General features: G+C 42.6%; 1 protein-coding gene across 2 annotated transcripts in view; it reads right to left on the bottom strand.

Moving 5' to 3' along the window:
• Positions 1-12,948, bottom strand: part of NME7 (NME/NM23 family member 7) — a 349,164-nt gene that overhangs the window by 1,163 nt on the left and 335,053 nt on the right. The gene's annotated exons all lie outside the window — the stretch shown is intronic.

Genomic DNA, 12,948 nt, shown 5'->3' with positions numbered 1-12,948 from the left:
GGCCCCGTAGAAAACACAGCTAACTCAGAAGCGCCAGTAGCATGTAAATTTCCACCTTACTGCCTACACTGACTATCCTGCTGACCTGCTTTTCCTTTATTCTTTAGAAGTATCACCTGAGCGCAATCTCTAGAGCAGCAAACTCTGTGAGACAGGTGTACAGCTGAGGCACGATGACTCCACTGAACAGGAGGAGCAAAAGAAATGGGGAAAATCACCCAACTATTTAGCTGCAAAGTCGTCAGGGGCCCTCTTAATGACTGAGGAAATATAGTAAAATCTCTAAACAATTTATTTACATAGAGCTGGGTTTCTCAAAAAGTAACAGAAGGTATTCCTCCTAAATCAGAAGATTGCGTGTCCTGCTGCAACAGTTCATTTGGCAGGGCTGTATATGGCTTAACTGTGTGATGTCTGAATAAGAAGGGGAAGGAAGAGGCATCTGAAGAAAAGGGAACATTTATTCAAGTTGGAGGGCAGTTTGCATTATTCAGGCTGTTCCATGGTCATGACCTTGACCAAACAACCCACTGCTTTCACATGTACTGTGAACCTTCTGTTCTGAGCCATCACGTGTGCATGTGTGTGTGCTCGTGTGTGGCTGCTTTCTGCCTATCCTTCAAGATCTTGTCCAAGTCTTGCTTCCCTGTAACCTCTTCAGACTGTGCCAGCCCATTCCTCAACCATGATCCTAGAGTTTACAGTACTACCAGGAGACTGGGGAACGTGCTTTGTGTTCTTTGACTCAACGGGTATTTGCTGACTGCATACTCTGGGCTAAGCACTCTTCTGAGAGCTACAGATGCACCAGTGAACAAAACAGACAAAAACATTCTAGTGTTAAGTACTTGCATATTTCTGACACTCTTACTTCTACACATTTATCATGTCTCTCGTTGGGGATTATCAGATTACTCCCCCCTTGGGTGTAGGGACAGTATCATCTGCCTCCTTGGGGGTTTCTTACCACATTCTAGAAAGGGGTTTTCACAAAAGGCCAGCCAATCAAATACTTAATTCCTCACAAAGAGTTTCTCAAAGGAGGGATGAGTACAACTTAGAATTAAAGGCACTGGAATAGTTATTTAATAGAGAAAAAAGGATTCGCTTTTCAATTTCTTTTTTCAATCCATCATATTCCATGAAAGAGAAAGTTTCACGTGGTGCTAGTATGTCTTCAAACCTGGTCAATTTCCCTTTCAAATAAAGGAAGACAGACCCTGGGCTCAGAACCTTTGGTAAGCAGTATCATCTAGCTAGAGGTTAGTAACTTTCATTTTCATTGTATTTATTTCATTACCTTCAAGTAACTTCTATTATAACAAAATGTACAAAGACCTGGAGTTAGACAACTAAAAGAGAAACACGCTCGGCATTTCCCAAGCTGAAAACACTGAAGAAAAAATTCAAGCCTCAGGTCACACTATTGAAGGAGTCTAAGAACAAAATATTAAACAATGCAGGAAGCATCAAAAGAAGATGGAAGGAATACACACAGTCACTGTACCAAAAAAAACATTAAACCCTTTCAGAAGGTAGCATATGATCAAGAACCGATGGTACTGAAGGAAGAAGCCCAAGCGGCACTTGATGGTATTGGTGAAAAACAAGATTCCGGGAATTGACGGAGTACCAATTGAGATGTTTTAACAAATGGATGCAGCACTGGAAGTGCTCACTCGTCATCTATGCCAAGAAATTTGGAAGGCAGCTACCTAGCCAACCAACTTGAAGAGATCCATATTTGTGCCCACTCCAAAGAAAGGTGATCCAACAGAATGTGGAAATTATCAAACATATCATTAAATATCATATGCAAGTAAAATTTTGCTGAAGATCATTCAAAAATGGTTACAGCAGTATATCAACAGGGAACTGCCAGAAACTCAAGCTGGATTCAGAAGATGTGGAATGAGGGATATCATTGCTGATGTCAGATGGATCCTGGCTGAAAGCAGAGAATACTGAAAGATGTTTACCTGTGTTTTATTGACTATGCAAAGGTATCCGACTGAGTGGATCATACCAAATTATGGATAACATTGTGAAGAATGGGAATTCCAGAACGCTTAATTGTGCTCATGAGGAACCTGTACCTAGACCAAGAGGTAGTCATCCAAACAAAACAAGGGGATACTATGTGATCTAAAATCAGGAAAGGTGTGCATCAGGGTTGTATCTTTTCACCATACTTATCCAACCTGTATGGATCCAACCTGTATGCCGAGCAAGTAATCCAAGAAGCTGGACTAAATGAAGACGAATGTGGCATCAGGATTCGAGGAACAAGCATCAACAGCCTGTGAGATGCAGATGACACGACCGTGCTTGCAGAACGCAAAGAGGACTTGAAGCACTTACTGGTGAAGATCAAAGACCACGGCCTCCAGTGTGGATTACAGCTCAACATAAAGAAAACCAAAATCCTCAAAACTGGATCAATAAGCAACATCATGATAAATGGAGGAAATATTGAATTTGTCAAGGATTTAATTTTACTTGCATCTATAATCAACACCCATGGAAGCAGCAGCCAAGAAATCAAACAAAGTATCGCGTTGGGCAATTCTGCTGTAAAAGACTTTGTTAAAAGTGTTAAAAAGCAAAGATGTCACTTTGAGGACTGAGGTGGGCTTGATCCAAGTCATAGTATTTTCAATTGCCTCATATGTATGCAAAAGTTGGACAATGCATAAGACCAAAGAACTGATGCCCTTTAATTATGGTGTTGGTGAAGAATATTTAATATACCACGGACTGCCAGAAGAAGGGACAAATCTGTCTTCAAAGCAGTACAGCCAGAGTGCTCCTTAGAAGGATGGCAAGACTTCATCTCACTTACTTTGGACACGGTGTTAGGGGGGCCAGTCCCTGAAGAAGGACATCATGCTTGGTAGAGCAAAGGGTCAGCAAAGAAGAGGAAGACCCTCAACGAGATGGACTGACACAGTGGCTGCTACAATGGGCTCAAACATAGCACTAATTGTGAGGATGGTGCAGGACCAGGCAGTGTTTCATTCTACTATACACGGTCAGCTGTGAATCGGAACTGGCTTGACTGCACTTAACAACAACGTTAGTTTTCCATTTATAGCAGTAAAATATTCAAGTATAGCAGTGAATAGATTTCCAGAATAGTAAATACTTCAGGTGGTACTCAGAAATTTAGAAACCTCTGCTCTAAAATATAGTGTTAACAGAAGCCAAGGTTTTCAGTTCTGGACTCGTTTGGACAAAATCTAATTTGAACCCTATCTATTTTGGAACAACGGCATGCCTTGTCTCCTCAAGCTGCAATTACTACCAGAGGGAACTGCTCCAACTCCAAATTAAAAACATTATCAGCCATCAGATACGAAAGCCCAGTTATCAGAATCTTTTAAAGTCCAATGACAGCTTATGGTCCTGGCTTCTTAAAGGATTAGTAACACTTTGATATCAGTGTATATGTGGCCCATGGAGGAAACCCTGAGGGCATAGTGGTTAAGATCTACAGCTGCTAACCAAAAGGTCAGCAGTTTGAATCCACCAGGTGCTCCCTGAAAACGCTATGGAGCAGTTGTACTCTCTCCTATAGGGTCGCTATGAGTCAGAATAGACTTGACGGCAATGGGTTTGGTTTTTCTGGGTGGCCCATGGAAGAGGATCAAGTGAGGCTACCTTGAAAATCTAGGACTAAAGCCTCATGAATACAGAGGAAACTATCCAAGGAGCACTCAAGAACAGTTTTAACCAAGTGAGTAAACTGATCTTGGTTTCAAGTTCAAGAGAGGAAAAAATGACTCTTTCCTCTGTAAGAGGTGATGAGCATTAGCCAGACATGTTATCTGCTGCTCCCTCAGCTCTGCATTGGGTAAGATGACCAGGAAATAGAGAGATGGGACTCGTTCGTCCAACCAATGATCCCAGTTAATACCCACATCCCACCCAATGTGAAGCAGAGAGGACTGGACCAGGCAAATGCTTTAATTCCTACTTTTCTCCCAGTCTGTTTTGAAGGAGTAAGTATCTCATTAAGCTATTGACTGTTCCTGACTATGAAATCCAGCTATTTTATTTGGTCACATATGAATCACATACCCCAAGAAAAGGCCCATACTGTAGTGTCATCTCTAGCTTGCCTCAACACTAAGCTTTTTAAAAAAAACTGGGATTTCATAAATTCAGGAATCTTATGGGCAGTCTGTAAAGCGCCACCTTTCCCAAGGAAACACATACCTTCCTCTAGTGTGGGTCCTAAGCAGACCAAGTTGGGAGGTGCCACAGGGTAATCTGGAACCCACCGCTTCAGCCAGCCACAATGCCTGGCACAGTCATTATTGGACTAGTACTTTGGTTTAAGCGCTTCAGGGATCAAACTCTTTCCTTCTATGTATTATCTGTGAAAGGTGGCCCTTTAGGGGCCATAACTTGCCATAGGGATGTATGGTTATTGAATTAGCAGTAATGGAGGAGCACAGAGCAGTCTTACAGGCATGGGATGTGGGACTCCTTACTTTTTGATAACGAGCAGGGGGTTCTACGATGACCAGAGAACAGGGATCAAGCTTTGGGGAGGTGCTACACTGGAACTTATGGGCATCGAGAGAATACTCTAAGGCTAATGGACCCTTAAGGAGCCCTGGTGGTGCAAATGCTTAAGTGCTTGGCTGCTAATAGACAATCAAGAAATTTTTATTGCATTTAATTTGTGAAAATACCTATAAGCCTTCTTCTATCCTGAGGATACCAATGAAAGGAAAACATACAGACAGCTAAAACAAAAAGAAGTCCATAACTCATTTTTAAAAAAAATAGGTGCCATTTTTGGGGGATTTTTTTTCTTATTCAAAACTATACACAAATTGTTTTGTGACACTGGTTGCAATTCCTGCATTGTGTCAGCACTCTTCCCTTTTCCCTTTCCACCCTGGGTTCCCTGTGTCCATTCCTTCAGTTTTCCTGTCCCTTTCTGCCTTCTCATCTTTGTTTTTGGGCAGCGGTTGCCCATTTGGTCTCATATACTTGACTGAACTAACAAGCACATTCCTCACGGGTGTTATGGTTTGTTTTATAGGCCTGTCTAATCTTTGGCTGAAAGGTGGACTTTGGGAGTGGCTTCTGTTGTGAGTTAGCAAGGTGTCCTGATGCCATAGTCTTGGGGGCTCCTCTAGTCTCTCTCAGGTTAGTAAGACTGGTCTTTTTTTGTGAATTTGACTTTTGTCCTACATTTTTCTCCTGCACTCTCCAGGACCCTCTATTGTGATCCCTGTCAGAGTGGTCAGTGGTGGTAGCTGGGCACCATCTAGTACTTCTGGACTCAGGCTGGTGGAGGCTGTGGTTCCTGTGGTCCGTTAGTCCTTTGGACTAGTATTTTTCTTGTGTCTTTGGTTTTCTTCATTCTCCTTTGCTCTGGACAGGATGGGACCCAAAGATGTATCTAAGATGGCAGATTGCAGGCTTCTAAGACCTCAGATGCTACTAACCAAAGTAGGATGTTGAAAATTTTCTTTATGAACTATGGCTATGCCAATTGACCTAGATGTCCTCTGATACAATGGTCCCCAGCCCTTGGCCCCAGTAACTCAGTCCCACAATGTATCTGGATGTGTCTAGGAAGCTTCTATGACTTTGCCTTGGTCAAGTTGTGCTGATTTCCCTTATATTGTGTGTTGTCTTTTCCTTCACCAAAGTTAACACTTGTCTAATATTTAGTTAGTGATTTCCCCTCCCCTCCCTTGTAACCATCAAAGAGTGTTTTTTTTTTTTTTTCTTTCTATATGTAAACCTTTTCTTGGGCTTTTACAATAGTGGTCTCATATAATATTTGTCCTTTTGTGATTGACTTATTTCGCTCAGCATAATGCCCTTCAGATTCATCCATGTTGTGAGATGTTTCCCAGATTCATCGTTGTTCTTTATCACTGCATAGCAGTCCATGGTGTATATGTACCCTAATTTGTTGGTCCATTCACTGTTGATGGGCATTTAGGTTGTTTCCATCTTTCTGCTGTGAATAATGCTATAGTGAACATGGATGTGCATATGTCTATTTGTGTGACGACTCTTATTTATGTAGGAGTAGGACTGCTGTACCGTGTGGTATTTCTATTTCTAGCTTTTTAAGGTGCCGTATTGTTTTCCAAAGTGGTTGTACCATTTTACAATTCCATCAGCAGTGCATAAGAGTTCCAATCACCCTGCATCCTCTCCAACATTTTTTATTTTTTTATTAGTGCCAGTAATGTCAAGGTGAGGTGGTATCTCATTGTGGTTTTGATTTGCATTTCTCTAGTGGCTAATGATAACGAGCATTTCTTCATGTATCTGTTAGCCGTTTGAATGTCTCTTTTGGTGAAGAGTCTGTTCATATCCTTTGCCCATTTTTTAACTGGATTATTTGTCTTTTTGTTGTTGAAGTATTCTTTAGATTTTAGAGATTGGACCCTTGTCGGATATGTCATAGTGGAAATTTTTTTCTCAGTCTATAGGCTGTCTTTTTACTCTTTTAGTGAAGTCTTTTTTTTTTTAATTGTACTTTATATGAAGGTTTACAAAGCAAATTAGTTTTTCACTAAACAATTAGTACACATACTGTTCTGTGACACTGGTTGCCAATTCCACGACATGTCAACACTCTGCCCTTCTCGACTCTGGGTTTCCTCTTACTAGCTTTTCTGTCCCTTCCTGCCTTCTTGTCCTTAACCCTGGGTTGGTGTGCCCGTTTAGTCTTGTTTTGTTTTACGGGACTGTCCAATCTTTGGCTGAAGTCAGGAATGCCTTCATTACTGAGCTAAAAGGATGTCCAGGGGCCATACTCTTGGAGTTTCTCTAGTCTCTGTCAGACCAGTAAGTCTGATCTTTTTTTGTGAGTTAGAATTTTGTTCTACATTTTCTCCAGCTCTGTCCAGGATCCTCTATTGTCATCCCATGTCAGTGCAGTTGGTGGTGGTGCAGGGCACCACCTAGTTGTGCTGGTCTCAGTCTGGTGGAGGCCATGGTAGTTGTGGTTCATTAGTCCCTTGGACTAGTCTTTCCCTTGCGTCTTTGGTTTTCTTCACTCTCCCTTGCTCCAGACGGGGTAGGGCAAGTAGAATATCTTAGATGGCTGCTCACAAGCTTTTAAGACCCCAGAGTCTACTCTTTTGGTGACGTCGTTTTAATTTTTAGGAGCACCCCTAGGCTTTAATCTTATGATAGCTGATTGCCAGGTCTTTTCTCTTGTGAAGCTGCTGATGCGTTCAAACTGCTGACCTTTTGGTCAGCAGCCAAGAGCTTAACTGTTGTGCTACAGATCTCCTTCCCATAAAGACTGCTACCTAGAAAACCCTGTGGGGCAGTTCTGCTCTGTCACTTGGGGTCACTATGAGTCAAAAGCAACTCCACGGCACCTAACAACAACAATGGACACTTTGGGGTTGTGCTAGAGAAACTGCCTACTGAAGCCTGTGCCTACAGCTGACCTTTCTTCTTTTCTTCGCACATTTCACCTGGGCCACCTACCTTGTGCCCAGAACTATGAACTGGGAGAGGGGAGTGTCCAGACAACCACGGTTGTCATGGAATTTTTGCCTTCACACTTCTAAATGTCTTAAATGTCCAGACTATTCTCATCTATACCTACTTTCTTTTCTTCCTTTCTTCTGCAATTCATTCATTTAACTAGCATATTGAGCAATTTCATCCATGATAATTCAACCATGCTAAAGTAGCCTGAGCAGAGGCCCTTGAGGATCAGAAGAATGGACTACAAAATTTATAGGGTCTAGCGCACTTTTTTTTTTTTTTTAGTGTAGAATTGGAGAACTGGTGGCACACTGGTTAAAGGCTACAGCGAGCTATGGCTGCTAACCAAAAGGCTGGCAGTTTGAACCCATCAGCTGCTCTCTGAAAACCCCATAGGGCAGTTCTACTCTGTCCTATAGGGTTGCTATAAGCCAGAATCTACTCGACGGCAGTGGGTTTTTTTTTTTTTTTTGTAGCACAGAATAAATAGGGGCAGTGGTGATTCAGTGGTAGAATTCTCACCTTCCACGCAGAGGACAAGGGTTCAGTTCCCAGCCAATGCACCTCATATGAAATGTTTGTCAGTAGAGGCTTTAGTGTTGTATGATGCTGAACAGATATCTGCAGAGCTTCCAGACTATGGCAGACTAGGAAGAAAGGCCTGGTGACCTACTTCTGAAAGTTGGCCAACGAAAACCCTATGGATCACAATGGTCCAATACACAACCAATCATGCGAGGGCAGAGGACTGGGCAGCCTTTTGTGTGCATGGGGTCAGGAGTCAACGCAGTGGCGGCTAACAATAACAAGTGCACAATGAAAATGCAGGGCCCCTTGTTCGAAAGTTATTAAGAATTTCAAGATGGCGTCAGCAAGAGTATTAAATCAAGCATGGGGCTATTTTTTTTTTTTTTAATTTTTATTGTGGTTTAAGTGAAAGTTTACAAATCAAGTCAGTCTCTCATACAAAAATGTATATGCACCTTGCTAAATACTCCTAGTTGCTCTCCCTCTAATGAGATGGCACACTCCTTCCCTCCACTCTATTTTTGTGTCCATTTGGCCAGCTTCTGACCCTCTCTGCCCTGTCATCTCCTCTCCAGACAGGAGCTGCCCACATAGTCTCATGTGTCTAACTGAGCCAAGAAGCTCACTCCTCACCAGTATCATTTTCTGTCTTATAGTTCAGTCCAATCCCTGTCTGAAGAGTTGGCTTTGGGAATGGTTCCTGTCTTGAGCTAACAGAAGGTCTGGGGATCATGACCTCTGGGGTCCTTTTAGTTTCAGTCAGACCATTAAGTCTAGACTTTTTAGGAGAATTTGAGGTCTGCATCCCACGGCTCTCCTGCTCCCTCAGAGGTTCTCTGTTGTGTTCCCTGTCAGGGCAGTCATCGGTTGTAGCTGGGCATCATCTAGTTCTTCTGGTCTCAGGTTGATGTAGTCTGGTTTATGTGGCCATAGCATCATTTTTAAGTGTGTGGCCCATGAAGATAGCCCTGGCTAGAAGGGGCACAAAGTAAGTTGAAAGTTGTTTCTCAACTGATATATTTTAAAACCAATATCACATTATTTGCACACTAAAAAATTGTACCTCAGTGAAATTCAGATTGGCTTGATAGTATCTAAAAATCTATCTAGTATAATGGCACAGGCACACATATTCTAATTTGGTGTCGGAGCTCCAGCACCAGCAGTGAGATAGATAAATTCTGTAAGGGTTAAGGCACATCTGTTGTTGTTGTTTGGTGCTGTTGGGTCAGTCCCGACTCATAGTGACCCCGTGTACTGCGGAAACACTGCCTGGTCCTGAGCCATCCTCATGATCATTGTTATGCTTAAGCCTATTGTTGCAACCATCATGTCAATCCATCTCCTTGAGGTCTCCCTCTTTTCTGCTGACCCTCTGCTTTACCAAGCATGATGTCCTTCTGTAGAGTCCAATCCCTCCTAATAACATGTCCAAAGTACGTGAGACAAAGTCTCACCATCCTCACTTCTCAGGTACATGTATAATCTTAAAAAAAAAAAAACCTACAAGTGTTTATGATGCTCATCCAGCATTAAGAATCACTGAGAAAAGGATGCTTGTACTCCACCTCCAACGTGTCTGATTCGGTTGTCTGTGGTAGAGCCCACGCATCAGTAGAGTTAAGCTCCACTGGAGACTCTGATGCGTAGCCGGGTTTATTAAGATGTGCAAAGAGACTTCCTGCCAGCTCAGCAAGTAGAAATTCCACTGGTGGACTGGTGGGTAGGACTTAAATCATTAGCACTGAGGCTCATTTTTGCTAGTCACCGTACTCAGGGCAATGATAAGAGATTCTCGGGACACTGTTCTTGAGCCTACGCTTGAAGCAATTACAGAAAACTTATGCTTGTTTGAATTCCACTGTTATGGAATTTCCAGTGATTTTGACTGTAGACATGAGAGACTATTCAATGGGAGATCAGAGAGCTGGTGTGGAAGATACAGGTTCAAGCCCCGATCCTGCCAACTTAGCCATTTCCCAATCTCGTAAGATCTTATATGATGAGGAAGACACGACCTCTGAGTCTCGTGATCCTCATCCACAACTGGAAATGGTGATAACACATTCACAGAGCTGTTGTGAAGGCGATGAGATTTATGGATGAAATTAGACTGTATACTATGAAGTAACAGGAAACCATACGCTGTCATTCTTATTAAAATCTACAGTTACAAAGAAAGACAATACAAGGCTGTAAGCCTTCAAGTTAATATTACAAATAGTCAAGTATAACTACCCATTCACACAGCAATTGTATATTCAGGTAAAATTTGCTTTCTTCATCCATGTCAACTACAACTTACCCCTTTTATGAAATATTCTGTGTTCCACAGGCAATTACTTATTCCCATGTCTATCTTTACACGCCACAGTGATTTTATTTGATTACTTCCTTTTTCTAGGCTATGAGCGTTTTGAGGATCAAGTCCTACTCATCTCTAAATTATCACGGATGAAATTACTCAATATGCTAGTTAAATGAATGAACTGCAGGAGAAGAGAAGGAAAGGAAGTAGGTATAGATGAGAATAGTTTGGGCATTTAAGACATTTAGAAGTGTAAAGGCACATGTCTGTCTGGACACTCCCCTCTCCCAGTTCACAGTCAGTTCTGGGCACATGGGAAGTGGCTCAGGTGACATGTGCAAAGAAAAGGAGAAAGGTCAGCTGTAGGCACAGGCAGTTTCTCTAGAACAACCCCAAAGTGTCCATTGTTGTTGTCAGGTGCCGTGGAGTTGCTTTTGACTCATTGTGACCCCAAGTGACAGAGCAGAACTGCCCCACAGGGTTTTCTAGGTAGCAGTCTTTATGGGAAGGTGATCTGTAGCACAATGCTTAAGCTCTTGGCTGCTGGCCAAAAGGTTTGCAGTTCAAATGCACCAGCAGTTCCACAAGAGAAAAGACCCGGCAGTCAGCTGAGTAGAAAATATGGTTGTAACAGCTAGATTTTAAACAAGCAGTGGGAGTTGGGTGTTGGGGAAGGTACAGGGGGAGGCAGACTATGGAAGATGACAGCTGGCAGACTGGCTGGACGTGGGCAGCTTTGGGGCAGGGGTGAGGGAGGAGAGGGCCTATGGTGTGGGGGGTGAGAAGACGTTACCAGTAGGCCACACCCATGTGAGACCTGATCCTTTCCATATCTTTGCTGGACTTCCTCTCCTCTTTGTCTTCCCTGAGTCACCACTTATTTTCAGCTCCCAGAACACACAGCTCAGAGCGGACAGTTCTGAGGAAAGCAGTGTTAGCTAATGGAAGTCTAGGGCTCTCCAGACTGAATGGCTCAGAGGAAACACCCTGACCTTGACATGAAGGAGATGAAACGTTGTCCTTGCCTATTGCCACAGACACAGAGTCCCGAAAGTTCTTCGGCTCCAGATGTACCTCCTCAAATCTATTTATAAAGTTGAACTAAGTTAACTTACATATATTCTCCTTCATATATATTCATCTTCTCCAAAGGTTCAGGGACCATATTTGAAATATTTTAAGACAGGATGAAAATTTCACGTTAAAAACAACTACCCATTTCAGTAAATCTGTACACTTAATGCCTTCCAAGTTCTCTTTTAAAGCCCCTGATTCGTCTGACCACTGAATACCAATGAGAACAACTCCCTTCTAAAGCTGAAAAGTTATCCCTCAATCGAGAATGGAGTGGTGCTGACCTTTATGGGAAACATAATACCTTCTTTTCTAATATAACTAAAGACACAGGTGTCTGATCTATAAATTCACTGTATGTGGCCTGTCTCTCACCACGTCTGCCTTGAAGGTGGTTTTAGCTGTAGCTGGCTCCTCCCTCTCCCCTCAGAAAATATAAAAAATATAAATAGATCCTTGTCACTTCTGTTCCCTTCTCCTGCCCACTCCCAATGATTAAGAAGTATTTTCTGAGAGTTACCTCCTCTCAGTGTGAGTCACGGGTAATTTTTTATTATTCACATCTTAAATTTTACTCTTCAACAATGGAGTACTTGCTACATGTTAAGTGCTTTACATAGACTGTGGTATGTGATCCTTACAATTAACTTGGAAAAAAAAATCCATTATTGTCAAGTTGATTTTGACTCATGGCGACTCCATGTGTTACACAGTAGAACTGAGCTCCATAAAGTTTTCCTGGCTGTAATCTTTACAGAAGCAGATAGCCAGGCCTTTCTTCTATGGTGCTGTTGGGTGGGTTTGAACTGCCAACTTTTTAGCTAGTAGCCAAGCACAAACGGTTTGTGATACCCAACCGAAAAAAATCCATTGCCATCAAGTTGATTCAGATTCATAGCAACCCTATAGGACAGTTTAGAGCTGCCTCACAGGCTTTCTAAGGCACACTGCCACATCTTTCTCCCATAGAGCGGCTGGTAAGTTTGAACCATCGATCTTCTGGTTAGCAGCCAAGTGCTTAACCACTGCACCAACAGGGCTCCTTCTTGGGACATTCCAAACAAACCAATCCCAGTGCCGCTGAGTCGATTCTGACTTATAGTGACCCTATAGGACAGAGGAGAACTGCCCCATAGAGTTTCCAAGGAGCACCTGGTGGATTCGAACTGTTGACCCTTTGGTTAGCAGCCGTAGCATTTAACCACTACATCACCAGGGTTTCCTTGGGACATCCAGGAACCTTAAAATTAACTTTGTTGTTGTTTGGGTGCTGTTGAGCTGATTCCGACTCACAGCAACCTCACGCAACAGAGCAGAACTGCCCCGCAGGGTTTTCTTGGCTACAATCTTTGCGGAAGCAGATCACCAGGCCTTTCTCTCTCAGAGCCGCTGGGTGGGTTCGAACTGCCAACCTTTTGGATAGCAGCTGGGTGCTTAACCATTGCACTACCAGAGCTCCTTACAATTAACCTTACTATGAACTTTACAAGGTAGGTGTTCTTTTCAGTTTTCAGTTGAGAAGAAGAATAAAGGAACATGGTAATATGTCAATA

Source organism: Loxodonta africana, chromosome 3 (assembly GCF_030014295.1).
Source record: "Loxodonta africana isolate mLoxAfr1 chromosome 3, mLoxAfr1.hap2, whole genome shotgun sequence".
NCBI lineage: Eukaryota > Metazoa > Chordata > Mammalia > Proboscidea > Elephantidae > Loxodonta > Loxodonta africana.
Note: the sequence above shows the minus strand (reverse complement) of the source record. Positions and strands in the feature narration are given on the sequence as shown.